Genomic DNA, 27,026 nt, shown 5'->3' with positions numbered 1-27,026 from the left:
AAGCTGCGCTGTTCTCCGTTCTTTGCTACTCTTATGTGCACGGACACGATGGTTGGTTGGTTTGCAGGGGTGAAGGGACCAGAGTACAAAGGCGCGGACACGTTCACATACGCAAGAGTTCCAAGTAGTTTCGATGCTCTGGTATTACGACTGCAAATTCCGTCCGTTTTTAACGTCTTAAATTGAAGGGACAGTCACAAGTTGCTCCGTTTTCACTCCATGTCGACAATCACACAGCACCTGAGGTAACAAGCACATCTGAAGACCCATTGTGCACTCGACTGTTCATGCCAACTCACTGCCTCGCACTTTACTACTGTGTACCACTCTTGTCGTCCAACTGCAAAAGACTGGGCCACAACAACTTTCCGCGTCTCCATTGCACTGCGCAAACTACGAAACGCTCCCCAAACATGGCACTCACCCACGCAGACGACTTTTCCGACTTTACACGACGCTCACGCAACGCTCACGCTAGTGACAGCCTTATTTAGAGCTTGACGTCGCACACAAGCGAATGAGCACATTTCGCCTACGACTTAGGCCGCCCTCCTAGTGTGGCTGTTCGGTGTCTGCAGGCAGCGAGGGGCTGCAAGCTTCCTGTGTTCGCGCCTATGTCACCTCTGCTTGCTTGTCAGAGACAGAGTATCGCAAAACATACAAGTCACTCCATGAATTGATTGCTACGGCATCTGTCATCAGCAGTCACAACTAGCAACACCAGTAGCAGCCGACTGCACGTCAAGAATTGGAATGTGCAGTGGGATTTTTGTGAATTCGGCGCAAGGCTGATCTTTGCGACATAGGTTTGAGAATCTTATGGGAACACTTGTACTGTTTCTAAATTATGTGTAGTGGTGGGAGGAGGGTGCTTCGTGCGCATTACAGCACGCTTGCCAATTGTGGCTGCTAATCGTTGGCTCGTATCTGCCTTGACACATTTTCTGGCTGTGAATTATTCCACTTGCATGGCAGTGTGCGCATGTTGGGGTGTTAAAAATTCTGGAGGCGCTGGGTATCGATCCCAGTACCTCTCGCATGCTAAGCGAGCGCTCTACCATCTGAGCTACGCCCCCTGCTGACGAACCGCGCTACATACAGCCATATCAATGACACAGACCCTTGCACTCCCATTATTCCGCTGACAAACACTACTCTCAATGTGTCCGTGAGGGTGTCTTTCAGGTTTCCTGCATTCTGTATCGAATCGTAGTTGGCCAAAATCAAAGTGGCACGCACGACGTCGAAAATAGCGTTCGGCCAACGCTCTGAGGTAGACGAACGTGTTGTCCACTCTCTAGACTTCATTGAGGTTAGGCCGTTATACCTAAGGCAGATTTGCACTCGATGACACCTCGACAACAGCCGGTCCTCACATTTACGTCTTGCTCTCCTTACGTCAGTATACGAGTCTGTGACGCTGGCTTTGCAACATCTTGCGTGCCTTTAGGCTCGCCGCGACCAACACTTACCACGCACTGACCACAAAACATGGAGGCGCCGGGGCTTGAACCCGGGACCTTTCACATGCAAAGCGAACGCTCTACCAACTGAGCTACGCCCCCAAGCACAACCAAGCTGCGCTGTTCTCCGTTCTTTGCTACTCTTATGTGCACGGACACGATGGTTGGTTGGTTTGCAGGGGTGAAGGGACCAGAGTACAAAGGCGCGGACACGTTCACATACGCAAGAGTTCCAAGTAGTTTCGATGCTCTGGTATTACGACTGCAAATTCCGTCCGTTTTTAACGTCTTAAATTGAAGGGACAGTCACAAGTTGCTCCGTTTTCACTCCATGTCGACAATCACACAGCACCTGAGGTAACAAGCACATCTGAAGACCCATTGTGCACTCGACTGTTCATGCCAACTCACTGCCTCGCACTTTACTACTGTGTACCACTCTTGTCGTCCAACTGCAAAAGACTGGGCCACAACAACTTTCCGCGTCTCCATTGCACTGCGCAAACTACGAAACGCTCCCCAAACATGGCACTCACCCACGCAGACGACTTTTCCGACTTTACACGACGCTCACGCAACGCTCACGCTAGTGACAGCCTTATTTAGAGCTTGACGTCGCACACAAGCGAATGAGCACATTTCGCCTACGACTTAGGCCGCCCTCCTAGTGTGGCTGTTCGGTGTCTGCAGGCAGCGAGGGGCTGCAAGCTTCCTGTGTTCGCGCCTATGTCACCTCTGCTTGCTTGTCAGAGACAGAGTATCGCAAAACATACAAGTCACTCCATGAATTGATTGCTACGGCATCTGTCATCAGCAGTCACAACTAGCAACACCAGTAGCAGCCGACTGCACGTCAAGAATTGGAATGTGCAGTGGGATTTTTGTGAATTCGGCGCAAGGCTGATCTTTGCGACATAGGTTTGAGAATCTTATGGGAACACTTGTACTGTTTCTAAATTATGTGTAGTGGTGGGAGGAGGGTGCTTCGTGCGCATTACAGCACGCTTGCCAATTGTGGCTGCTAATCGTTGGCTCGTATCTGCCTTGACACATTTTCTGGCTGTGAATTATTCCACTTGCATGGCAGTGTGCGCATGTTGGGGTGTTAAAAATTCTGGAGGCGCTGGGTATCGATCCCAGTACCTCTCGCATGCTAAGCGAGCGCTCTACCATCTGAGCTACGCCCCCTGCTGACGAACCGCGCTACATACAGCCATATCAATGACACAGACCCTTGCACTCCCATTATTCCGCTGACAAACACTACTCTCAATGTGTCCGTGAGGGTGTCTTTCAGGTTTCCTGCATTCTGTATCGAATCGTAGTTGGCCAAAATCAAAGTGGCACGCACGACGTCGAAAATAGCGTTCGGCCAACGCTCTGAGGTAGACGAACGTGTTGTCCACTCTCTAGACTTCATTGAGGTTAGGCCGTTATACCTAAGGCAGATTTGCACTCGATGACACCTCGACAACAGCCGGTCCTCACATTTACGTCTTGCTCTCCTTACGTCAGTATACGAGTCTGTGACGCTGGCTTTGCAACATCTTGCGTGCCTTTAGGCTCGCCGCGACCAACACTTACCACGCACTGACCACAAAACATGGAGGCGCCGGGGCTTGAACCCGGGACCTTTCACATGCAAAGCGAACGCTCTACCAACTTAGCTACGCCCCCAAGCACAACCAAGCTGCGCTGTTCTCCGTTCTTTGCTACTCTTATGTGCACGGACACGATGGTTGGTTGGTTTGCAGGGGTGAAGGGACCAGAGTACAAAGGCGCGGACACGTTCACATACGCAAGAGTTCCAAGTAGTTTCGATGCTCTGGTATTACGACTGCAAATTCCGTCCGTTTTTAACGTCTTAAATTGAAGGGACAGTCACAAGTTGCTCCGTTTTCACTCCATGTCGACAATCACACAGCACCTGAGGTAACAAGCACATCTGAAGACCCATTGTGCACTCGACTGTTCATGCCAACTCACTGCCTCGCACTTTACTACTGTGTACCACTCTTGTCGTCCAACTGCAAAAGACTGGGCCACAACAACTTTCCGCGTCTCCATTGCACTGCGCAAACTACGAAACGCTCCCCAAACATGGCACTCACCCACGCAGACGACTTTTCCGACTTTACACGACGCTCACGCAACGCTCACGCTAGTGACAGCCTTATTTAGAGCTTGACGTCGCACACAAGCGAATGAGCACATTTCGCCTACGACTTAGGCCGCCCTCCTAGTGTGGCTGTTCGGTGTCTGCAGGCAGCGAGGGGCTGCAAGCTTCCTGTGTTCGCGCCTATGTCACCTCTGCTTGCTTGTCAGAGACAGAGTATCGCAAAACATACAAGTCACTCCATGAATTGATTGCTACGGCATCTGTCATCAGCAGTCACAACTAGCAACACCAGTAGCAGCCGACTGCACGTCAAGAATTGGAATGTGCAGTGGGATTTTTGTGAATTCGGCGCAAGGCTGATCTTTGCGACATAGGTTTGAGAATCTTATGGGAACACTTGTACTGTTTCTAAATTATGTGTAGTGGTGGGAGGAGGGTGCTTCGTGCGCATTACAGCACGCTTGCCAATTGTGGCTGCTAATCGTTGGCTCGTATCTGCCTTGACACATTTTCTGGCTGTGAATTATTCCACTTGCATGGCAGTGTGCGCATGTTGGGGTGTTAAAAATTCTGGAGGCGCTGGGTATCGATCCCAGTACCTCTCGCATGCTAAGCGAGCGCTCTACCATCTGAGCTACGCCCCCTGCTGACGAACCGCGCTACATACAGCCATATCAATGACACAGACCCTTGCACTCCCATTATTCCGCTGACAAACACTACTCTCAATGTGTCCGTGAGGGTGTCTTTCAGGTTTCCTGCATTCTGTATCGAATCGTAGTTGGCCAAAATCAAAGTGGCACGCACGACGTCGAAAATAGCGTTCGGCCAACGCTCTGAGGTAGACGAACGTGTTGTCCACTCTCTAGACTTCATTGAGGTTAGGCCGTTATACCTAAGGCAGATTTGCACTCGATGACACCTCGACAACAGCCGGTCCTCACATTTACGTCTTGCTCTCCTTACGTCAGTATACGAGTCTGTGACGCTGGCTTTGCAACATCTTGCGTGCCTTTAGGCTCGCCGCGACCAACACTTACCACGCACTGACCACAAAACATGGAGGCGCCGGGGCTTGAACCCGGGACCTTTCACATGCAAAGCGAACGCTCTACCAACTTAGCTACGCCCCCAAGCACAACCAAGCTGCGCTGTTCTCCGTTCTTTGCTACTCTTATGTGCACGGACACGATGGTTGGTTGGTTTGCAGGGGTGAAGGGACCAGAGTACAAAGGCGCGGACACGTTCACATACGCAAGAGTTCCAAGTAGTTTCGATGCTCTGGTATTACGACTGCAAATTCCGTCCGTTTTTAACGTCTTAAATTGAAGGGACAGTCACAAGTTGCTCCGTTTTCACTCCATGTCGACAATCACACAGCACCTGAGGTAACAAGCACATCTGAAGACCCATTGTGCACTCGACTGTTCATGCCAACTCACTGCCTCGCACTTTACTACTGTGTACCACTCTTGTCGTCCAACTGCAAAAGACTGGGCCACAACAACTTTCCGCGTCTCCATTGCACTGCGCAAACTACGAAACGCTCCCCAAACATGGCACTCACCCACGCAGACGACTTTTCCGACTTTACACGACGCTCACGCAACGCTCACGCTAGTGACAGCCTTATTTAGAGCTTGACGTCGCACACAAGCGAATGAGCACATTTCGCCTACGACTTAGGCCGCCCTCCTAGTGTGGCTGTTCGGTGTCTGCAGGCAGCGAGGGGCTGCAAGCTTCCTGTGTTCGCGCCTATGTCACCTCTGCTTGCTTGTCAGAGACAGAGTATCGCAAAACATACAAGTCACTCCATGAATTGATTGCTACGGCATCTGTCATCAGCAGTCACAACTAGCAACACCAGTAGCAGCCGACTGCACGTCAAGAATTGGAATGTGCAGTGGGATTTTTGTGAATTCGGCGCAAGGCTGATCTTTGCGACATAGGTTTGAGAATCTTATGGGAACACTTGTACTGTTTCTAAATTATGTGTAGTGGTGGGAGGAGGGTGCTTCGTGCGCATTACAGCACGCTTGCCAATTGTGGCTGCTAATCGTTGGCTCGTATCTGCCTTGACACATTTTCTGGCTGTGAATTATTCCACTTGCATGGCAGTGTGCGCATGTTGGGGTGTTAAAAATTCTGGAGGCGCTGGGTATCGATCCCAGTACCTCTCGCATGCTAAGCGAGCGCTCTACCATCTGAGCTACGCCCCCTGCTGGCGAACCGCGCTACATACAGCCATATCAATGACACAGACCCTTGCACTCCCATTATTCCGCTGACAAACACTACTCTCAATGTGTCCGTGAGGGTGTCTTTCAGGTTTCCTGCATTCTGTATCGAATCGTAGTTGGCCAAAATCAAAGTGGCACGCACGACGTCGAAAATAGCGTTCGGCCAACGCTCTGAGGTAGACGAACGTGTTGTCCACTCTCTAGACTTCATTGAGGTTAGGCCGTTATACCTAAGGCAGATTTGCACTCGATGACACCTCGACAACAGCCGGTCCTCACATTTACGTCTTGCTCTCCTTACGTCAGTATACGAGTCTGTGACGCTGGCTTTGCAACATCTTGCGTGCCTTTAGGCTCGCCGCGACCAACACTTACCACGCACTGACCACAAAACATGGAGGCGCCGGGGCTTGAACCCGGGACCTTTCACATGCAAAGCGAACGCTCTACCAACTGAGCTACGCCCCCAAGCACAACCAAGCTGCGCTGTTCTCCGTTCTTTGCTACTCTTATGTGCACGGACACGATGGTTGGTTGGTTTGCAGGGGTGAAGGGACCAGAGTACAAAGGCGCGGACACGTTCACATACGCAAGAGTTCCAAGTAGTTTCGATGCTCTGGTATTACGACTGCAAATTCCGTCCGTTTTTAACGTCTTAAATTGAAGGGACAGTCACAAGTTGCTCCGTTTTCACTCCATGTCGACAATCACACAGCACCTGAGGTAACAAGCACATCTGAAGACCCATTGTGCACTCGACTGTTCATGCCAACTCACTGCCTCGCACTTTACTACTGTGTACCACTCTTGTCGTCCAACTGCAAAAGACTGGGCCACAACAACTTTCCGCGTCTCCATTGCACTGCGCAAACTACGAAACGCTCCCCAAACATGGCACTCACCCACGCAGACGACTTTTCCGACTTTACACGACGCTCACGCAACGCTCACGCTAGTGACAGCCTTATTTAGAGCTTGACGTCGCACACAAGCGAATGAGCACATTTCGCCTACGACTTAGGCCGCCCTCCTAGTGTGGCTGTTCGGTGTCTGCAGGCAGCGAGGGGCTGCAAGCTTCCTGTGTTCGCGCCTATGTCACCTCTGCTTGCTTGTCAGAGACAGAGTATCGCAAAACATACAAGTCACTCCATGAATTGATTGCTACGGCATCTGTCATCAGCAGTCACAACTAGCAACACCAGTAGCAGCCGACTGCACGTCAAGAATTGGAATGTGCAGTGGGATTTTTGTGAATTCGGCGCAAGGCTGATCTTTGCGACATAGGTTTGAGAATCTTATGGGAACACTTGTACTGTTTCTAAATTATGTGTAGTGGTGGGAGGAGGGTGCTTCGTGCGCATTACAGCACGCTTGCCAATTGTGGCTGCTAATCGTTGGCTCGTATCTGCCTTGACACATTTTCTGGCTGTGAATTATTCCACTTGCATGGCAGTGTGCGCATGTTGGGGTGTTAAAAATTCTGGAGGCGCTGGGTATCGATCCCAGTACCTCTCGCATGCTAAGCGAGCGCTCTACCATCTGAGCTACGCCCCCTGCTGACGAACCGCGCTACATACAGCCATATCAATGACACAGACCCTTGCACTCCCATTATTCCGCTGACAAACACTACTCTCAATGTGTCCGTGAGGGTGTCTTTCAGGTTTCCTGCATTCTGTATCGAATCGTAGTTGGCCAAAATCAAAGTGGCACGCACGACGTCGAAAATAGCGTTCGGCCAACGCTCTGAGGTAGACGAACGTGTTGTCCACTCTCTAGACTTCATTGAGGTTAGGCCGTTATACCTAAGGCAGATTTGCACTCGATGACACCTCGACAACAGCCGGTCCTCACATTTACGTCTTGCTCTCCTTACGTCAGTATACGAGTCTGTGACGCTGGCTTTGCAACATCTTGCGTGCCTTTAGGCTCGCCGCGACCAACACTTACCACGCACTGACCACAAAACATGGAGGCGCCGGGGCTTGAACCCGGGACCTTTCACATGCAAAGCGAACGCTCTACCAACTGAGCTACGCCCCCAAGCACAACCAAGCTGCGCTGTTCTCCGTTCTTTGCTACTCTTATGTGCACGGACACGATGGTTGGTTGGTTTGCAGGGGTGAAGGGACCAGAGTACAAAGGCGCGGACACGTTCACATACGCAAGAGTTCCAAGTAGTTTCGATGCTCTGGTATTACGACTGCAAATTCCGTCCGTTTTTAACGTCTTAAATTGAAGGGACAGTCACAAGTTGCTCCGTTTTCACTCCATGTCGACAATCACACAGCACCTGAGGTAACAAGCACATCTGAAGACCCATTGTGCACTCGACTGTTCATGCCAACTCACTGCCTCGCACTTTACTACTGTGTACCACTCTTGTCGTCCAACTGCAAAAGACTGGGCCACAACAACTTTCCGCGTCTCCATTGCACTGCGCAAACTACGAAACGCTCCCCAAACATGGCACTCACCCACGCAGACGACTTTTCCGACTTTACACGACGCTCACGCAACGCTCACGCTAGTGACAGCCTTATTTAGAGCTTGACGTCGCACACAAGCGAATGAGCACATTTCGCCTACGACTTAGGCCGCCCTCCTAGTGTGGCTGTTCGGTGTCTGCAGGCAGCGAGGGGCTGCAAGCTTCCTGTGTTCGCGCCTATGTCACCTCTGCTTGCTTGTCAGAGACAGAGTATCGCAAAACATACAAGTCACTCCATGAATTGATTGCTACGGCATCTGTCATCAGCAGTCACAACTATCAACACCAGTAGCAGCCGACTGCACGTCAAGAATTGGAATGTGCAGTGGGATTTTTGTGAATTCGGCGCAAGGCTGATCTTTGCGACATAGGTTTGAGAATCTTATGGGAACACTTGTACTGTTTCTAAATTATGTGTAGTGGTGGGAGGAGGGTGCTTCGTGCGCATTACAGCACGCTTGCCAATTGTGGCTGCTAATCGTTGGCTCGTATCTGCCTTGACACATTTTCTGGCTGTGAATTATTCCACTTGCATGGCAGTGTGCGCATGTTGGGGTGTTAAAAATTCTGGAGGCGCTGGGTATCGATCCCAGTACCTCTCGCATGCTAAGCGAGCGCTCTACCATCTGAGCTACGCCCCCTGCTGACGAACCGCGCTACATACAGCCATATCAATGACACAGACCCTTGCACTCCCATTATTCCGCTGACAAACACTACTCTCAATGTGTCCGTGAGGGTGTCTTTCAGGTTTCCTGCATTCTGTATCGAATCGTAGTTGGCCAAAATCAAAGTGGCACGCACGACGTCGAAAATAGCGTTCGGCCAACGCTCTGAGGTAGACGAACGTGTTGTCCACTCTCTAGACTTCATTGAGGTTAGGCCGTTATACCTAAGGCAGATTTGCACTCGATGACACCTCGACAACAGCCGGTCCTCACATTTACGTCTTGCTCTCCTTACGTCAGTATACGAGTCTGTGACGCTGGCTTTGCAACATCTTGCGTGCCTTTAGGCTCGCCGCGACCAACACTTACCACGCACTGACCACAAAACATGGAGGCGCCGGGGCTTGAACCCGGGACCTTTCACATGCAAAGCGAACGCTCTACCAACTGAGCTACGCCCCCAAGCACAACCAAGCTGCGCTGTTCTCCGTTCTTTGCTACTCTTATGTGCACGGACACGATGGTTGGTTGGTTTGCAGGGGTGAAGGGACCAGAGTACAAAGGCGCGGACACGTTCACATACGCAAGAGTTCCAAGTAGTTTCGATGCTCTGGTATTACGACTGCAAATTCCGTCCGTTTTTAACGTCTTAAATTGAAGGGACAGTCACAAGTTGCTCCGTTTTCACTCCATGTCGACAATCACACAGCACCTGAGGTAACAAGCACATCTGAAGACCCATTGTGCACTCGACTGTTCATGCCAACTCACTGCCTCGCACTTTACTACTGTGTACCACTCTTGTCGTCCAACTGCAAAAGACTGGGCCACAACAACTTTCCGCGTCTCCATTGCACTGCGCAAACTACGAAACGCTCCCCAAACATGGCACTCACCCACGCAGACGACTTTTCCGACTTTACACGACGCTCACGCAACGCTCACGCTAGTGACAGCCTTATTTAGAGCTTGACGTCGCACACAAGCGAATGAGCACATTTCGCCTACGACTTAGGCCGCCCTCCTAGTGTGGCTGTTCGGTGTCTGCAGGCAGCGAGGGGCTGCAAGCTTCCTGTGTTCGCGCCTATGTCACCTCTGCTTGCTTGTCAGAGACAGAGTATCGCAAAACATACAAGTCACTCCATGAATTGATTGCTACGGCATCTGTCATCAGCAGTCACAACTAGCAACACCAGTAGCAGCCGACTGCACGTCAAGAATTGGAATGTGCAGTGGGATTTTTGTGAATTCGGCGCAAGGCTGATCTTTGCGACATAGGTTTGAGAATCTTATGGGAACACTTGTACTGTTTCTAAATTATGTGTAGTGGTGGGAGGAGGGTGCTTCGTGCGCATTACAGCACGCTTGCCAATTGTGGCTGCTAATCGTTGGCTCGTATCTGCCTTGACACATTTTCTGGCTGTGAATTATTCCACTTGCATGGCAGTGTGCGCATGTTGGGGTGTTAAAAATTCTGGAGGCGCTGGGTATCGATCCCAGTACCTCTCGCATGCTAAGCGAGCGCTCTACCATCTGAGCTACGCCCCCTGCTGACGAACCGCGCTACATACAGCCATATCAATGACACAGACCCTTGCACTCCCATTATTCCGCTGACAAACACTACTCTCAATGTGTCCGTGAGGGTGTCTTTCAGGTTTCCTGCATTCTGTATCGAATCGTAGTTGGCCAAAATCAAAGTGGCACGCACGACGTCGAAAATAGCGTTCGGCCAACGCTCTGAGGTAGACGAACGTGTTGTCCACTCTCTAGACTTCATTGAGGTTAGGCCGTTATACCTAAGGCAGATTTGCACTCGATGACACCTCGACAACAGCCGGTCCTCACATTTACGTCTTGCTCTCCTTACGTCAGTATACGAGTCTGTGACGCTGGCTTTGCAACATCTTGCGTGCCTTTAGGCTCGCCGCGACCAACACTTACCACGCACTGACCACAAAACATGGAGGCGCCGGGGCTTGAACCCGGGACCTTTCACATGCAAAGCGAACGCTCTACCAACTGAGCTACGCCCCCAAGCACAACCAAGCTGCGCTGTTCTCCGTTCTTTGCTACTCTTATGTGCACGGACACGATGGTTGGTTGGTTTGCAGGGGTGAAGGGACCAGAGTACAAAGGCGCGGACACGTTCACATACGCAAGAGTTCCAAGTAGTTTCGATGCTCTGGTATTACGACTGCAAATTCCGTCCGTTTTTAACGTCTTAAATTGAAGGGACAGTCACAAGTTGCTCCGTTTTCACTCCATGTCGACAATCACACAGCACCTGAGGTAACAAGCACATCTGAAGACCCATTGTGCACTCGACTGTTCATGCCAACTCACTGCCTCGCACTTTACTACTGTGTACCACTCTTGTCGTCCAACTGCAAAAGACTGGGCCACAACAACTTTCCGCGTCTCCATTGCACTGCGCAAACTACGAAACGCTCCCCAAACATGGCACTCACCCACGCAGACGACTTTTCCGACTTTACACGACGCTCACGCAACGCTCACGCTAGTGACAGCCTTATTTAGAGCTTGACGTCGCACACAAGCGAATGAGCACATTTCGCCTACGACTTAGGCCGCCCTCCTAGTGTGGCTGTTCGGTGTCTGCAGGCAGCGAGGGGCTGCAAGCTTCCTGTGTTCGCGCCTATGTCACCTCTGCTTGCTTGTCAGAGACAGAGTATCGCAAAACATACAAGTCACTCCATGAATTGATTGCTACGGCATCTGTCATCAGCAGTCACAACTAGCAACACCAGTAGCAGCCGACTGCACGTCAAGAATTGGAATGTGCAGTGGGATTTTTGTGAATTCGGCGCAAGGCTGATCTTTGCGACATAGGTTTGAGAATCTTATGGGAACACTTGTACTGTTTCTAAATTATGTGTAGTGGTGGGAGGAGGGTGCTTCGTGCGCATTACAGCACGCTTGCCAATTGTGGCTGCTAATCGTTGGCTCGTATCTGCCTTGACACATTTTCTGGCTGTGAATTATTCCACTTGCATGGCAGTGTGCGCATGTTGGGGTGTTAAAAATTCTGGAGGCGCTGGGTATCGATCCCAGTACCTCTCGCATGCTAAGCGAGCGCTCTACCATCTGAGCTACGCCCCCTGCTGACGAACCGCGCTACATACAGCCATATCAATGACACAGACCCTTGCACTCCCATTATTCCGCTGACAAACACTACTCTCAATGTGTCCGTGAGGGTGTCTTTCAGGTTTCCTGCATTCTGTATCGAATCGTAGTTGGCCAAAATCAAAGTGGCACGCACGACGTCGAAAATAGCGTTCGGCCAACGCTCTGAGGTAGACGAACGTGTTGTCCACTCTCTAGACTTCATTGAGGTTAGGCCGTTATACCTAAGGCAGATTTGCACTCGATGACACCTCGACAACAGCCGGTCCTCACATTTACGTCTTGCTCTCCTTACGTCAGTATACGAGTCTGTGACGCTGGCTTTGCAACATCTTGCGTGCCTTTAGGCTCGCCGCGACCAACACTTACCACGCACTGACCACAAAACATGGAGGCGCCGGGGCTTGAACCCGGGACCTTTCACATGCAAAGCGAACGCTCTACCAACTGAGCTACGCCCCCAAGCACAACCAAGCTGCGCTGTTCTCCGTTCTTTGCTACTCTTATGTGCACGGACACGATGGTTGGTTGGTTTGCAGGGGTGAAGGGACCAGAGTACAAAGGCGCGGACACGTTCACATACGCAAGAGTTCCAAGTAGTTTCGATGCTCTGGTATTACGACTGCAAATTCCGTCCGTTTTTAACGTCTTAAATTGAAGGGACAGTCACAAGTTGCTCCGTTTTCACTCCATGTCGACAATCACACAGCACCTGAGGTAACAAGCACATCTGAAGACCCATTGTGCACTCGACTGTTCATGCCAACTCACTGCCTCGCACTTTACTACTGTGTACCACTCTTGTCGTCCAACTGCAAAAGACTGGGCCACAACAACTTTCCGCGTCTCCATTGCACTGCGCAAACTACGAAACGCTCCCCAAACATGGCACTCACCCACGCAGACGACTTTTCCGACTTTACACGACGCTCACGCAACGCTCACGCTAGTGACAGCCTTATTTAGAGCTTGACGTCGCACACAAGCGAATGAGCACATTTCGCCTACGACTTAGGCCGCCCTCCTAGTGTGGCTGTTCGGTGTCTGCAGGCAGCGAGGGGCTGCAAGCTTCCTGTGTTCGCGCCTATGTCACCTCTGCTTGCTTGTCAGAGACAGAGTATCGCAAAACATACAAGTCACTCCATGAATTGATTGCTACGGCATCTGTCATCAGCAGTCACAACTATCAACACCAGTAGCAGCCGACTGCACGTCAAGAATTGGAATGTGCAGTGGGATTTTTGTGAATTCGGCGCAAGGCTGATCTTTGCGACATAGGTTTGAGAATCTTATGGGAACACTTGTACTGTTTCTAAATTATGTGTAGTGGTGGGAGGAGGGTGCTTCGTGCGCATTACAGCACGCTTGCCAATTGTGGCTGCTAATCGTTGGCTCGTATCTGCCTTGACACATTTTCTGGCTGTGAATTATTCCACTTGCATGGCAGTGTGCGCATGTTGGGGTGTTAAAAATTCTGGAGGCGCTGGGTATCGATCCCAGTACCTCTCGCATGCTAAGCGAGCGCTCTACCATCTGAGCTACGCCCCCTGCTGACGAACCGCGCTACATACAGCCATATCAATGACACAGACCCTTGCACTCCCATTATTCCGCTGACAAACACTACTCTCAATGTGTCCGTGAGGGTGTCTTTCAGGTTTCCTGCATTCTGTATCGAATCGTAGTTGGCCAAAATCAAAGTGGCACGCACGACGTCGAAAATAGCGTTCGGCCAACGCTCTGAGGTAGACGAACGTGTTGTCCACTCTCTAGACTTCATTGAGGTTAGGCCGTTATACCTAAGGCAGATTTGCACTCGATGACACCTCGACAACAGCCGGTCCTCACATTTACGTCTTGCTCTCCTTACGTCAGTATACGAGTCTGTGACGCTGGCTTTGCAACATCTTGCGTGCCTTTAGGCTCGCCGCGACCAACACTTACCACGCACTGACCACAAAACATGGAGGCGCCGGGGCTTGAACCCGGGACCTTTCACATGCAAAGCGAACGCTCTACCAACTGAGCTACGCCCCCAAGCACAACCAAGCTGCGCTGTTCTCCGTTCTTTGCTACTCTTATGTGCACGGACACGATGGTTGGTTGGTTTGCAGGGGTGAAGGGACCAGAGTACAAAGGCGCGGACACGTTCACATACGCAAGAGTTCCAAGTAGTTTCGATGCTCTGGTATTACGACTGCAAATTCCGTCCGTTTTTAACGTCTTAAATTGAAGGGACAGTCACAAGTTGCTCCGTTTTCACTCCATGTCGACAATCACACAGCACCTGAGGTAACAAGCACATCTGAAGACCCATTGTGCACTCGACTGTTCATGCCAACTCACTGCCTCGCACTTTACTACTGTGTACCACTCTTGTCGTCCAACTGCAAAAGACTGGGCCACAACAACTTTCCGCGTCTCCATTGCACTGCGCAAACTACGAAACGCTCCCCAAACATGGCACTCACCCACGCAGACGACTTTTCCGACTTTACACGACGCTCACGCAACGCTCACGCTAGTGACAGCCTTATTTAGAGCTTGACGTCGCACACAAGCGAATGAGCACATTTCGCCTACGACTTAGGCCGCCCTCCTAGTGTGGCTGTTCGGTGTCTGCAGGCAGCGAGGGGCTGCAAGCTTCCTGTGTTCGCGCCTATGTCACCTCTGCTTGCTTGTCAGAGACAGAGTATCGCAAAACATACAAGTCACTCCATGAATTGATTGCTACGGCATCTGTCATCAGCAGTCACAACTAGCAACACCAGTAGCAGCCGACTGCACGTCAAGAATTGGAATGTGCAGTGGGATTTTTGTGAATTCGGCGCAAGGCTGATCTTTGCGACATAGGTTTGAGAATCTTATGGGAACACTTGTACTGTTTCTAAATTATGTGTAGTGGTGGGAGGAGGGTGCTTCGTGCGCATTACAGCACGCTTGCCAATTGTGGCTGCTAATCGTTGGCTCGTATCTGCCTTGACACATTTTCTGGCTGTGAATTATTCCACTTGCATGGCAGTGTGCGCATGTTGGGGTGTTAAAAATTCTGGAGGCGCTGGGTATCGATCCCAGTACCTCTCGCATGCTAAGCGAGCGCTCTACCATCTGAGCTACGCCCCCTGCTGACGAACCGCGCTACATACAGCCATATCAATGACACAGACCCTTGCACTCCCATTATTCCGCTGACAAACACTACTCTCAATGTGTCCGTGAGGGTGTCTTTCAGGTTTCCTGCATTCTGTATCGAATCGTAGTTGGCCAAAATCAAAGTGGCACGCACGACGTCGAAAATAGCGTTCGGCCAACGCTCTGAGGTAGACGAACGTGTTGTCCACTCTCTAGACTTCATTGAGGTTAGGCCGTTATACCTAAGGCAGATTTGCACTCGATGACACCTCGACAACAGCCGGTCCTCACATTTACGTCTTGCTCTCCTTACGTCAGTATACGAGTCTGTGACGCTGGCTTTGCAACATCTTGCGTGCCTTTAGGCTCGCCGCGACCAACACTTACCACGCACTGACCACAAAACATGGAGGCGCCGGGGCTTGAACCCGGGACCTTTCACATGCAAAGCGAACGCTCTACCAACTGAGCTACGCCCCCAAGCACAACCAAGCTGCGCTGTTCTCCGTTCTTTGCTACTCTTATGTGCACGGACACGATGGTTGGTTGGTTTGCAGGGGTGAAGGGACCAGAGTACAAAGGCGCGGACACGTTCACATACGCAAGAGTTCCAAGTAGTTTCGATGCTCTGGTATTACGACTGCAAATTCCGTCCGTTTTTAACGTCTTAAATTGAAGGGACAGTCACAAGTTGCTCCGTTTTCACTCCATGTCGACAATCACACAGCACCTGAGGTAACAAGCACATCTGAAGACCCATTGTGCACTCGACTGTTCATGCCAACTCACTGCCTCGCACTTTACTACTGTGTACCACTCTTGTCGTCCAACTGCAAAAGACTGGGCCACAACAACTTTCCGCGTCTCCATTGCACTGCGCAAACTACGAAACGCTCCCCAAACATGGCACTCACCCACGCAGACGACTTTTCCGACTTTACACGACGCTCACGCAACGCTCACGCTAGTGACAGCCTTATTTAGAGCTTGACGTCGCACACAAGCGAATGAGCACATTTCGCCTACGACTTAGGCCGCCCTCCTAGTGTGGCTGTTCGGTGTCTGCAGGCAGCGAGGGGCTGCAAGCTTCCTGTGTTCGCGCCTATGTCACCTCTGCTTGCTTGTCAGAGACAGAGTATCGCAAAACATACAAGTCACTCCATGAATTGATTGCTACGGCATCTGTCATCAGCAGTCACAACTAGCAACACCAGTAGCAGCCGACTGCACGTCAAGAATTGGAATGTGCAGTGGGATTTTTGTGAATTCGGCGCAAGGCTGATCTTTGCGACATAGGTTTGAGAATCTTATGGGAACACTTGTACTGTTTCTAAATTATGTGTAGTGGTGGGAGGAGGGTGCTTCGTGCGCATTACAGCACGCTTGCCAATTGTGGCTGCTAATCGTTGGCTCGTATCTGCCTTGACACATTTTCTGGCTGTGAATTATTCCACTTGCATGGCAGTGTGCGCATGTTGGGGTGTTAAAAATTCTGGAGGCGCTGGGTATCGATCCCAGTACCTCTCGCATGCTAAGCGAGCGCTCTACCATCTGAGCTACGCCCCCTGCTGACGAACCGCGCTACATACAGCCATATCAATGACACAGACCCTTGCACTCCCATTATTCCGCTGACAAACACTACTCTCAATGTGTCCGTGAGGGTGTCTTTCAGGTTTCCTGCATTCTGTATCGAATCGTAGTTGGCCAAAATCAAAGTGGCACGCACGACGTCGAAAATAGCGTTCGGCCAACGCTCTGAGGTAGACGAACGTGTTGTCCACTCTCTAGACTTCATTGAGGTTAGGCCGTTATACCTAAGGCAGATTTGCACTCGATGACACCTCGACAACAGCCGGTCCTCACATTTACGTCTTGCTCTCCTTACGTCAGTATACGAGTCTGTGACGCTGGCTTTGCAACATCTTGCGTGCCTTTAGGCTCGCCGCGACCAACACTTACCACGCACTGACCACAAAACATGGAGGCGCCGGGGCTTGAACCCGGGACCTTTCACATGCAAAGCGAACGCTCTACCAACTGAGCTACGCCCCCAAGCACAACCAAGCTGCGCTGTTCTCCGTTCTTTGCTACTCTTATGTGCACGGACACGATGGTTGGTTGGTTTGCAGGGGTGAAGGGACCAGAGTACAAAGGCGCGGACACGTTCACATACGCAAGAGTTCCAAGTAGTTTCGATGCTCTGGTATTACGACTGCAAATTCCGTCCGTTTTTAACGTCTTAAATTGAAGGGACAGTCACAAGTTGCTCCGTTTTCACTCCATGTCGACAATCACACAGCACCTGAGGTAACAAGCACATCTGAAGACCCATTGTGCACTCGACTGTTCATGCCAACTCACTGCCTCGCACTTTACTACTGTGTACCACTCTTGTCGTCCAACTGCAAAAGACTGGGCCACAACAACTTTCCGCGTCTCCATTGCACTGCGCAAACTACGAAACGCTCCCCAAACATGGCACTCACCCACGCAGACGACTTTTCCGACTTTACACGACGCTCACGCAACGCTCACGCTAGTGACAGCCTTATTTAGAGCTTGACGTCGCACACAAGCGAATGAGCACATTTCGCCTACGACTTAGGCCGCCCTCCTAGTGTGGCTGTTCGGTGTCTGCAGGCAGCGAGGGGCTGCAAGCTTCCTGTGTTCGCGCCTATGTCACCTCTGCTTGCTTGTCAGAGACAGAGTATCGCAAAACATACAAGTCACTCCATGAATTGATTGCTACGGCATCTGTCATCAGCAGTCACAACTAGCAACACCAGTAGCAGCCGACTGCACGTCAAGAATTGGAATGTGCAGTGGGATTTTTGTGAATTCGGCGCAAGGCTGATCTTTGCGACATAGGTTTGAGAATCTTATGGGAACACTTGTACTGTTTCTAAATTATGTGTAGTGGTGGGAGGAGGGTGCTTCGTGCGCATTACAGCACGCTTGCCAATTGTGGCTGCTAATCGTTGGCTCGTATCTGCCTTGACACATTTTCTGGCTGTGAATTATTCCACTTGCATGGCAGTGTGCGCATGTTGGGGTGTTAAAAATTCTGGAGGCGCTGGGTATCGATCCCAGTACCTCTCGCATGCTAAGCGAGCGCTCTACCATCTGAGCTACGCCCCCTGCTGACGAACCGCGCTACATACAGCCATATCAATGACACAGACCCTTGCACTCCCATTATTCCGCTGACAAACACTACTCTCAATGTGTCCGTGAGGGTGTCTTTCAGGTTTCCTGCATTCTGTATCGAATCGTAGTTGGCCAAAATCAAAGTGGCACGCACGACGTCGAAAATAGCGTTCGGCCAACGCTCTGAGGTAGACGAACGTGTTGTCCACTCTCTAGACTTCATTGAGGTTAGGCCGTTATACCTAAGGCAGATTTGCACTCGATGACACCTCGACAACAGCCGGTCCTCACATTTACGTCTTGCTCTCCTTACGTCAGTATACGAGTCTGTGACGCTGGCTTTGCAACATCTTGCGTGCCTTTAGGCTCGCCGCGACCAACACTTACCACGCACTGACCACAAAACATGGAGGCGCCGGGGCTTGAACCCGGGACCTTTCACATGCAAAGCGAACGCTCTACCAACTGAGCTACGCCCCCAAGCACAACCAAGCTGCGCTGTTCTCCGTTCTTTGCTACTCTTATGTGCACGGACACGATGGTTGGTTGGTTTGCAGGGGTGAAGGGACCAGAGTACAAAGGCGCGGACACGTTCACATACGCAAGAGTTCCAAGTAGTTTCGATGCTCTGGTATTACGACTGCAAATTCCGTCCGTTTTTAACGTCTTAAATTGAAGGGACAGTCACAAGTTGCTCCGTTTTCACTCCATGTCGACAATCACACAGCACCTGAGGTAACAAGCACATCTGAAGACCCATTGTGCACTCGACTGTTCATGCCAACTCACTGCCTCGCACTTTACTACTGTGTACCACTCTTGTCGTCCAACTGCAAAAGACTGGGCCACAACAACTTTCCGCGTCTCCATTGCACTGCGCAAACTACGAAACGCTCCCCAAACATGGCACTCACCCACGCAGACGACTTTTCCGACTTTACACGACGCTCACGCAACGCTCACGCTAGTGACAGCCTTATTTAGAGCTTGACGTCGCACACAAGCGAATGAGCACATTTCGCCTACGACTTAGGCCGCCCTCCTAGTGTGGCTGTTCGGTGTCTGCAGGCAGCGAGGGGCTGCAAGCTTCCTGTGTTCGCGCCTATGTCACCTCTGCTTGCTTGTCAGAGACAGAGTATCGCAAAACATACAAGTCACTCCATGAATTGATTGCTACGGCATCTGTCATCAGCAGTCACAACTAGCAACACCAGTAGCAGCCGACTGCACGTCAAGAATTGGAATGTGCAGTGGGATTTTTGTGAATTCGGCGCAAGGCTGATCTTTGCGACATAGGTTTGAGAATCTTATGGGAACACTTGTACTGTTTCTAAATTATGTGTAGTGGTGGGAGGAGGGTGCTTCGTGCGCATTACAGCACGCTTGCCAATTGTGGCTGCTAATCGTTGGCTCGTATCTGCCTTGACACATTTTCTGGCTGTGAATTATTCCACTTGCATGGCAGTGTGCGCATGTTGGGGTGTTAAAAATTCTGGAGGCGCTGGGTATCGATCCCAGTACCTCTCGCATGCTAAGCGAGCGCTCTACCATCTGAGCTACGCCCCCTGCTGACGAACCGCGCTACATACAGCCATATCAATGACACAGACCCTTGCACTCCCATTATTCCGCTGACAAACACTACTCTCAATGTGTCCGTGAGGGTGTCTTTCAGGTTTCCTGCATTCTGTATCGAATCGTAGTTGGCCAAAATCAAAGTGGCACGCACGACGTCGAAAATAGCGTTCGGCCAACGCTCTGAGGTAGACGAACGTGTTGTCCACTCTCTAGACTTCATTGAGGTTAGGCCGTTATACCTAAGGCAGATTTGCACTCGATGACACCTCGACAACAGCCGGTCCTCACATTTACGTCTTGCTCTCCTTACGTCAGTATACGAGTCTGTGACGCTGGCTTTGCAACATCTTGCGTGCCTTTAGGCTCGCCGCGACCAACACTTACCACGCACTGACCACAAAACATGGAGGCGCCGGGGCTTGAACCCGGGACCTTTCACATGCAAAGCGAACGCTCTACCAACTGAGCTACGCCCCCAAGCACAACCAAGCTGCGCTGTTCTCCGTTCTTTGCTACTCTTATGTGCACGGACACGATGGTTGGTTGGTTTGCAGGGGTGAAGGGACCAGAGTACAAAGGCGCGGACACGTTCACATACGCAAGAGTTCCAAGTAGTTTCGATGCTCTGGTATTACGACTGCAAATTCCGTCCGTTTTTAACGTCTTAAATTGAAGGGACAGTCACAAGTTGCTCCGTTTTCACTCCATGTCGACAATCACACAGCACCTGAGGTAACAAGCACATCTGAAGACCCATTGTGCACTCGACTGTTCATGCCAACTCACTGCCTCGCACTTTACTACTGTGTACCACTCTTGTCGTCCAACTGCAAAAGACTGGGCCACAACAACTTTCCGCGTCTCCATTGCACTGCGCAAACTACGAAACGCTCCCCAAACATGGCACTCACCCACGCAGACGACTTTTCCGACTTTACACGACGCTCACGCAACGCTCACGCTAGTGACAGCCTTATTTAGAGCTTGACGTCGCACACAAGCGAATGAGCACATTTCGCCTACGACTTAGGCCGCCCTCCTAGTGTGGCTGTTCGGTGTCTGCAGGCAGCGAGGGGCTGCAAGCTTCCTGTGTTCGCGCCTATGTCACCTCTGCTTGCTTGTCAGAGACAGAGTATCGCAAAACATACAAGTCACTCCATGAATTGATTGCTACGGCATCTGTCATCAGCAGTCACAACTAGCAACACCAGTAGCAGCCGACTGCACGTCAAGAATTGGAATGTGCAGTGGGATTTTTGTGAATTCGGCGCAAGGCTGATCTTTGCGACATAGGTTTGAGAATCTTATGGGAACACTTGTACTGTTTCTAAATTATGTGTAGTGGTGGGAGGAGGGTGCTTCGTGCGCATTACAGCACGCTTGCCAATTGTGGCTGCTAATCGTTGGCTCGTATCTGCCTTGACACATTTTCTGGCTGTGAATTATTCCACTTGCATGGCAGTGTGCGCATGTTGGGGTGTTAAAAATTCTGGAGGCGCTGGGTATCGATCCCAGTACCTCTCGCATGCTAAGCGAGCGCTCTACCATCTGAGCTACGCCCCCTGCTGACGAACCGCGCTACATACAGCCATATCAATGACACAGACCCTTGCACTCCCATTATTCCGCTGACAAACACTACTCTCAATGTGTCCGTGAGGGTGTCTTTCAGGTTTCCTGCATTCTGTATCGAATCGTAGTTGGCCAAAATCAAAGTGGCACGCACGACGTCGAAAATAGCGTTCGGCCAACGCTCTGAGGTAGACGAACGTGTTGTCCACTCTCTAGACTTCATTGAGGTTAGGCCGTTATACCTAAGGCAGATTTGCACTCGATGACACCTCGACAACAGCCGGTCCTCACATTTACGTCTTGCTCTCCTTACGTCAGTATACGAGTCTGTGACGCTGGCTTTGCAACATCTTGCGTGCCTTTAGGCTCGCCGCGACCAACACTTACCACGCACTGACCACAAAACATGGAGGCGCCGGGGCTTGAACCCGGGACCTTTCACATGCAAAGCGAACGCTCTACCAACTGAGCTACGCCCCCAAGCACAACCAAGCTGCGCTGTTCTCCGTTCTTTGCTACTCTTATGTGCACGGACACGATGGTTGGTTGGTTTGCAGGGGTGAAGGGACCAGAGTACAAAGGCGCGGACACGTTCACATACGCAAGAGTTCCAAGTAGTTTCGATGCTCTGGTATTACGACTGCAAATTCCGTCCGTTTTTAACGTCTTAAATTGAAGGGACAGTCACAAGTTGCTCCGTTTTCACTCCATGTCGACAATCACACAGCACCTGAGGTAACAAGCACATCTGAAGACCCATTGTGCACTCGACTGTTCATGCCAACTCACTGCCTCGCACTTTACTACTGTGTACCACTCTTGTCGTCCAACTGCAAAAGACTGGGCCACAACAACTTTCCGCGTCTCCATTGCACTGCGCAAACTACGAAACGCTCCCCAAACATGGCACTCACCCACGCAGACGACTTTTCCGACTTTACACGACGCTCACGCAACGCTCACGCTAGTGACAGCCTTATTTAGAGCTTGACGTCGCACACAAGCGAATGAGCACATTTCGCCTACGACTTAGGCCGCCCTCCTAGTGTGGCTGTTCGGTGTCTGCAGGCAGCGAGGGGCTGCAAGCTTCCTGTGTTCGCGCCTATGTCACCTCTGCTTGCTTGTCAGAGACAGAGTATCGCAAAACATACAAGTCACTCCATGAATTGATTGCTACGGCATCTGTCATCAGCAGTCACAACTAGCAACACCAGTAGCAGCCGACTGCACGTCAAGAATTGGAATGTGCAGTGGGATTTTTGTGAATTCGGCGCAAGGCTGATCTTTGCGACATAGGTTTGAGAATCTTATGGGAACACTTGTACTGTTTCTAAATTATGTGTAGTGGTGGGAGGAGGGTGCTTCGTGCGCATTACAGCACGCTTGCCAATTGTGGCTGCTAATCGTTGGCTCGTATCTGCCTTGACACATTTTCTGGCTGTGAATTATTCCACTTGCATGGCAGTGTGCGCATGTTGGGGTGTTAAAAATTCTGGAGGCGCTGGGTATCGATCCCAGTACCTCTCGCATGCTAAGCGAGCGCTCTACCATCTGAGCTACGCCCCCTGCTGACGAACCGCCCTACATACAGCCATATCAATGACACAGACCCTTGCACTCCCATTATTCCGCTGACAAACACTACTCTCAATGTGTCCGTGAGGGTGTCTTTCAGGTTTCCTGCATTCTGTATCGAATCGTAGTTGGCCAAAATCAAAGTGGCACGCACGACGTCGAAAATAGCGTTCGGCCAACGCTCTGAGGTAGACGAACGTGTTGTCCACTCTCTAGACTTCATTGAGGTTAGGCCGTTATACCTAAGGCAGATTTGCACTCGATGACACCTCGACAACAGCCGGTCCTCACATTTACGTCTTGCTCTCCTTACGTCAGTATACGAGTCTGTGACGCTGGCTTTGCAACATCTTGCGTGCCTTTAGGCTCGCCGCGACCAACACTTACCACGCACTGACCACAAAACATGGAGGCGCCGGGGCTTGAACCCGGGACCTTTCACATGCAAAGCGAACGCTCTACCAACTGAGCTACGCCCCCAAGCACAACCAAGCTGCGCTGTTCTCCGTTCTTTGCTACTCTTATGTGCACGGACACGATGGTTGGTTGGTTTGCAGGGGTGAAGGGACCAGAGTACAAAGGCGCGGACACGTTCACATACGCAAGAGTTCCAAGTAGTTTCGATGCTCTGGTATTACGACTGCAAATTCCGTCCGTTTTTAACGTCTTAAATTGAAGGGACAGTCACAAGTTGCTCCGTTTTCACTCCATGTCGACAATCACACAGCACCTGAGGTAACAAGCACATCTGAAGACCCATTGTGCACTCGACTGTTCATGCCAACTCACTGCCTCGCACTTTACTACTGTGTACCACTCTTGTCGTCCAACTGCAAAAGACTGGGCCACAACAACTTTCCGCGTCTCCATTGCACTGCGCAAACTACGAAACGCTCCCCAAACATGGCACTCACCCACGCAGACGACTTTTCCGACTTTACACGACGCTCACGCAACGCTCACGCTAGTGACAGCCTTATTTAGAGCTTGACGTCGCACACAAGCGAATGAGCACATTTCGCCTACGACTTAGGCCGCCCTCCTAGTGTGGCTGTTCGGTGTCTGCAGGCAGCGAGGGGCTGCAAGCTTCCTGTGTTCGCGCCTATGTCACCTCTGCTTGCTTGTCAGAGACAGAGTATCGCAAAACATACAAGTCACTCCATGAATTGATTGCTACGGCATCTGTCATCAGCAGTCACAACTAGCAACACCAGTAGCAGCCGACTGCACGTCAAGAATTGGAATGTGCAGTGGGATTTTTGTGAATTCGGCGCAAGGCTGATCTTTGCGACATAGGTTTGAGAATCTTATGGGAACACTTGTACTGTTTCTAAATTATGTGTAGTGGTGGGAGGAGGGTGCTTCGTGCGCATTACAGCACGCTTGCCAATTGTGGCTGCTAATCGTTGGCTCGTATCTGCCTTGACACATTTTCTGGCTGTGAATTATTCCACTTGCATGGCAGTGTGCGCATGTTGGGGTGTTAAAAATTCTGGAGGCGCTGGGTATCGATCCCAGTACCTCTCGCATGCTAAGCGAGCGCTCTACCATCTGAGCTACGCCCCCTGCTGACGAACCGCGCTACATACAGCCATATCAATGACACAGACCCTTGCACTCCCATTATTCCGCTGACAAACACTACTCTCAATGTGTCCGTGAGGGTGTCTTTCAGGTTTCCTGCATTCTGTATCGAATCGTAGTTGGCCAAAATCAAAGTGGCACGCACGACGTCGAAAATAGCGTTCGGCCAACGCTCTGAGGTAGACGAACGTGTTGTCCACTCTCTAGACTTCATTGAGGTTAGGCCGTTATACCTAAGGCAGATTTGCACTCGATGACACCTCGACAACAGCCGGTCCTCACATTTACGTCTTGCTCTCCTTACGTCAGTATACGAGTCTGTGACGCTGGCTTTGCAACATCTTGCGTGCCTTTAGGCTCGCCGCGACCAACACTTACCACGCACTGACCACAAAACATGGAGGCGCCGGGGCTTGAACCCGGGACCTTTCACATGCAAAGCGAACGCTCTACCAACTGAGCTACGCCCCCAAGCACAACCAAGCTGCGCTGTTCTCCGTTCTTTGCTACTCTTATGTGCACGGACACGATGGTTGGTTTGGTTTGCAGGGGTGAAGGGACCAGAGTACAAAGGCGCGGACACGTTCACATACGCAAGAGTTCCAAGTAGTTTCGATGCTCTGGTATTACGACTGCAAATTCCGTCCGTTTTTAACGTCTTAAATTGAAGGGACAGTCACAAGTTGCTCCGTTTTCACTCCATGTCGACAATCACACAGCACCTGAGGTAACAAGCACATCTGAAGACCCATTGTGCACTCGACTGTTCATGCCAACTCACTGCCTCGCACTTTACTACTGTGTACCACTCTTGTCGTCCAACTGCAAAAGACTGGGCCACAACAACTTTCCGCGTCTCCATTGCACTGCGCAAACTACGAAACGCTCCCCAAACATGGCACTCACCCACGCAGACGACTTTTCCGACTTTACACGACGCTCACGCAACGCTCACGCTAGTGACAGCCTTATTTAGAGCTTGACGTCGCACACAAGCGAATGAGCACATTTCGCCTACGACTTAGGCCGCCCTCCTAGTGTGGCTGTTCGGTGTCTGCAGGCAGCGAGGGGCTGCAAGCTTCCTGTGTTCGCGCCTATGTCACCTCTGCTTGCTTGTCAGAGACAGAGTATCGCAAAACATACAAGTCACTCCATGAATTGATTGCTACGGCATCTGTCATCAGCAGTCACAACTAGCAACACCAGTAGCAGCCGACTGCACGTCAAGAATTGGAATGTGCAGTGGGATTTTTGTGAATTCGGCGCAAGGCTGATCTTTGCGACATAGGTTTGAGAATCTTATGGGAACACTTGTACTGTTTCTAAATTATGTGTAGTGGTGGGAGGAGGGTGCTTCGTGCGCATTACAGCACGCTTGCCAATTGTGGCTGCTAATCGTTGGCTCGTATCTGCCTTGACACATTTTCTGGCTGTGAATTATTCCACTTGCATGGCAGTGTGCGCATGTTGGGGTGTTAAAAATTCTGGAGGCGCTGGGTATCGATCCAGTACCTCTCGCATGCTAAGCGAGCGCTCTACCATCTGAGCTACGCCCCCCTGCTGACGAACCGCGCTACATACAGCCATATCAATGACACAGACCCTTGCACTCCCATTATTCCGCTGACAAAACACTACTCTCAATGTGTCCGTGAGGGTGTCTTTCAGGTTTCCTGCATTCTGTATCGAATCGTAGTTGCCAAAATCAAAGTGGCACGCACGACGTCGAAAATAGCGTATCGGCCAACGCTCTGAGGTAGACGAACGTGTTGTCACTCTCTAGACTTCATTGAGGTTAGGCCGTTATACCTAAGGCAGATTTGCACTCGATGACACCTCGACAACAGCCGGTCCTCACATTTACGTCTTGCTCTCCTTACGTCAGTATACGAGTCTGTGACGCTGGCTTTGCAACATCTTGCGTGCCTTTAGGCTCGCCGCGACCAACACTTACCACGCACTGACCACAAAACATGGAGGCGCCGGGGCTTGAACCCGGGACCTTTCACATGCAAAGCGAACGCTCTACCAACTGAGCTACGCCCCCAAGCACAACCAAGCTGCGCTGTTCTCCGTTCTTTGCTACTCTTATGTGCACGGACACGATGGTTGGTTGGTTTGCAGGGGTGAAGGGACCAGAGTACAAAGGCGCGGACACGTTCACATACGCAAGAGTTCCAAGTAGTTTCGATGCTCTGTATTACGACTGCAAATTCCGTCCGTTTTTAACGTCTTAAATTGAAGGGACAGTCACAAGTTGCTCCGTTTTCACTCCATGTCGACAATCACACAGCACCTGAGGTAACA

At 51.0% G+C, this 27,026-nt stretch overlaps 33 non-coding genes across 33 annotated transcripts; all 33 read right to left on the bottom strand.

The window, feature by feature from the left end:
* Positions 1 to 1,003: 1,003 nt before the first annotated feature.
* Positions 1,004 to 1,076, bottom strand: Trnaa-agc. Its single transcript has one exon. It is a non-coding gene; the product is annotated as a tRNA-Ala (tRNA).
* A 416-nt stretch (positions 1,077 to 1,492) lies between these two features.
* Positions 1,493 to 1,565, bottom strand: Trnaa-ugc. The gene has a single exon. It is a non-coding gene; the product is annotated as a tRNA-Ala (tRNA).
* Positions 1,566 to 2,578: 1,013 nt separating this feature from the next.
* Positions 2,579 to 2,651, bottom strand: Trnaa-agc. Its single transcript has one exon. It is a non-coding gene; the product is annotated as a tRNA-Ala (tRNA).
* A 416-nt stretch (positions 2,652 to 3,067) lies between these two features.
* Positions 3,068 to 3,140, bottom strand: Trnaa-ugc. The gene has a single exon. It is a non-coding gene; the product is annotated as a tRNA-Ala (tRNA).
* A 1,013-nt stretch (positions 3,141 to 4,153) lies between these two features.
* Positions 4,154 to 4,226, bottom strand: Trnaa-agc. The gene has a single exon. It is a non-coding gene; the product is annotated as a tRNA-Ala (tRNA).
* A 416-nt stretch (positions 4,227 to 4,642) lies between these two features.
* Positions 4,643 to 4,715, bottom strand: Trnaa-ugc. The gene has a single exon. It is a non-coding gene; the product is annotated as a tRNA-Ala (tRNA).
* Positions 4,716 to 5,728: 1,013 nt separating this feature from the next.
* On the bottom strand, positions 5,729 to 5,801 carry Trnaa-agc. Its single transcript has one exon. It is a non-coding gene; the product is annotated as a tRNA-Ala (tRNA).
* Positions 5,802 to 6,217: 416 nt separating this feature from the next.
* On the bottom strand, positions 6,218 to 6,290 carry Trnaa-ugc. The gene has a single exon. It is a non-coding gene; the product is annotated as a tRNA-Ala (tRNA).
* Positions 6,291 to 7,303: 1,013 nt separating this feature from the next.
* On the bottom strand, positions 7,304 to 7,376 carry Trnaa-agc. The gene has a single exon. It is a non-coding gene; the product is annotated as a tRNA-Ala (tRNA).
* Positions 7,377 to 7,792: 416 nt separating this feature from the next.
* Trnaa-ugc lies at positions 7,793 to 7,865 on the bottom strand. The gene has a single exon. It is a non-coding gene; the product is annotated as a tRNA-Ala (tRNA).
* Positions 7,866 to 8,878: 1,013 nt separating this feature from the next.
* Trnaa-agc lies at positions 8,879 to 8,951 on the bottom strand. The gene has a single exon. It is a non-coding gene; the product is annotated as a tRNA-Ala (tRNA).
* Positions 8,952 to 9,367: 416 nt separating this feature from the next.
* Positions 9,368 to 9,440, bottom strand: Trnaa-ugc. The gene has a single exon. It is a non-coding gene; the product is annotated as a tRNA-Ala (tRNA).
* Positions 9,441 to 10,453: 1,013 nt separating this feature from the next.
* Positions 10,454 to 10,526, bottom strand: Trnaa-agc. The gene has a single exon. It is a non-coding gene; the product is annotated as a tRNA-Ala (tRNA).
* Positions 10,527 to 10,942: 416 nt separating this feature from the next.
* On the bottom strand, positions 10,943 to 11,015 carry Trnaa-ugc. Its single transcript has one exon. It is a non-coding gene; the product is annotated as a tRNA-Ala (tRNA).
* A 1,013-nt stretch (positions 11,016 to 12,028) lies between these two features.
* Positions 12,029 to 12,101, bottom strand: Trnaa-agc. The gene has a single exon. It is a non-coding gene; the product is annotated as a tRNA-Ala (tRNA).
* Positions 12,102 to 12,517: 416 nt separating this feature from the next.
* Trnaa-ugc lies at positions 12,518 to 12,590 on the bottom strand. The gene has a single exon. It is a non-coding gene; the product is annotated as a tRNA-Ala (tRNA).
* A 1,013-nt stretch (positions 12,591 to 13,603) lies between these two features.
* On the bottom strand, positions 13,604 to 13,676 carry Trnaa-agc. Its single transcript has one exon. It is a non-coding gene; the product is annotated as a tRNA-Ala (tRNA).
* A 416-nt stretch (positions 13,677 to 14,092) lies between these two features.
* On the bottom strand, positions 14,093 to 14,165 carry Trnaa-ugc. The gene has a single exon. It is a non-coding gene; the product is annotated as a tRNA-Ala (tRNA).
* A 1,013-nt stretch (positions 14,166 to 15,178) lies between these two features.
* Trnaa-agc lies at positions 15,179 to 15,251 on the bottom strand. Its single transcript has one exon. It is a non-coding gene; the product is annotated as a tRNA-Ala (tRNA).
* Positions 15,252 to 15,667: 416 nt separating this feature from the next.
* Positions 15,668 to 15,740, bottom strand: Trnaa-ugc. The gene has a single exon. It is a non-coding gene; the product is annotated as a tRNA-Ala (tRNA).
* A 1,013-nt stretch (positions 15,741 to 16,753) lies between these two features.
* Positions 16,754 to 16,826, bottom strand: Trnaa-agc. The gene has a single exon. It is a non-coding gene; the product is annotated as a tRNA-Ala (tRNA).
* A 416-nt stretch (positions 16,827 to 17,242) lies between these two features.
* On the bottom strand, positions 17,243 to 17,315 carry Trnaa-ugc. The gene has a single exon. It is a non-coding gene; the product is annotated as a tRNA-Ala (tRNA).
* A 1,013-nt stretch (positions 17,316 to 18,328) lies between these two features.
* On the bottom strand, positions 18,329 to 18,401 carry Trnaa-agc. The gene has a single exon. It is a non-coding gene; the product is annotated as a tRNA-Ala (tRNA).
* Positions 18,402 to 18,817: 416 nt separating this feature from the next.
* Trnaa-ugc lies at positions 18,818 to 18,890 on the bottom strand. The gene has a single exon. It is a non-coding gene; the product is annotated as a tRNA-Ala (tRNA).
* A 1,013-nt stretch (positions 18,891 to 19,903) lies between these two features.
* Trnaa-agc lies at positions 19,904 to 19,976 on the bottom strand. The gene has a single exon. It is a non-coding gene; the product is annotated as a tRNA-Ala (tRNA).
* A 416-nt stretch (positions 19,977 to 20,392) lies between these two features.
* Positions 20,393 to 20,465, bottom strand: Trnaa-ugc. Its single transcript has one exon. It is a non-coding gene; the product is annotated as a tRNA-Ala (tRNA).
* A 1,013-nt stretch (positions 20,466 to 21,478) lies between these two features.
* Trnaa-agc lies at positions 21,479 to 21,551 on the bottom strand. The gene has a single exon. It is a non-coding gene; the product is annotated as a tRNA-Ala (tRNA).
* Positions 21,552 to 21,967: 416 nt separating this feature from the next.
* Positions 21,968 to 22,040, bottom strand: Trnaa-ugc. Its single transcript has one exon. It is a non-coding gene; the product is annotated as a tRNA-Ala (tRNA).
* Positions 22,041 to 23,053: 1,013 nt separating this feature from the next.
* Trnaa-agc lies at positions 23,054 to 23,126 on the bottom strand. Its single transcript has one exon. It is a non-coding gene; the product is annotated as a tRNA-Ala (tRNA).
* A 416-nt stretch (positions 23,127 to 23,542) lies between these two features.
* Trnaa-ugc lies at positions 23,543 to 23,615 on the bottom strand. Its single transcript has one exon. It is a non-coding gene; the product is annotated as a tRNA-Ala (tRNA).
* Positions 23,616 to 24,628: 1,013 nt separating this feature from the next.
* Positions 24,629 to 24,701, bottom strand: Trnaa-agc. Its single transcript has one exon. It is a non-coding gene; the product is annotated as a tRNA-Ala (tRNA).
* A 416-nt stretch (positions 24,702 to 25,117) lies between these two features.
* On the bottom strand, positions 25,118 to 25,190 carry Trnaa-ugc. The gene has a single exon. It is a non-coding gene; the product is annotated as a tRNA-Ala (tRNA).
* Positions 25,191 to 26,693: 1,503 nt separating this feature from the next.
* On the bottom strand, positions 26,694 to 26,766 carry Trnaa-ugc. Its single transcript has one exon. It is a non-coding gene; the product is annotated as a tRNA-Ala (tRNA).
* Positions 26,767 to 27,026: the final 260 nt, after the last annotated feature.

Source organism: Schistocerca piceifrons, unplaced genomic scaffold (genome assembly GCF_021461385.2).
Source record: "Schistocerca piceifrons isolate TAMUIC-IGC-003096 unplaced genomic scaffold, iqSchPice1.1 HiC_scaffold_1270, whole genome shotgun sequence".
In the NCBI taxonomy this organism is placed as follows: Eukaryota; Metazoa; Arthropoda; class Insecta; order Orthoptera; family Acrididae; genus Schistocerca; species Schistocerca piceifrons.
This window is presented reverse-complemented; position numbering and strand designations above follow the sequence as displayed.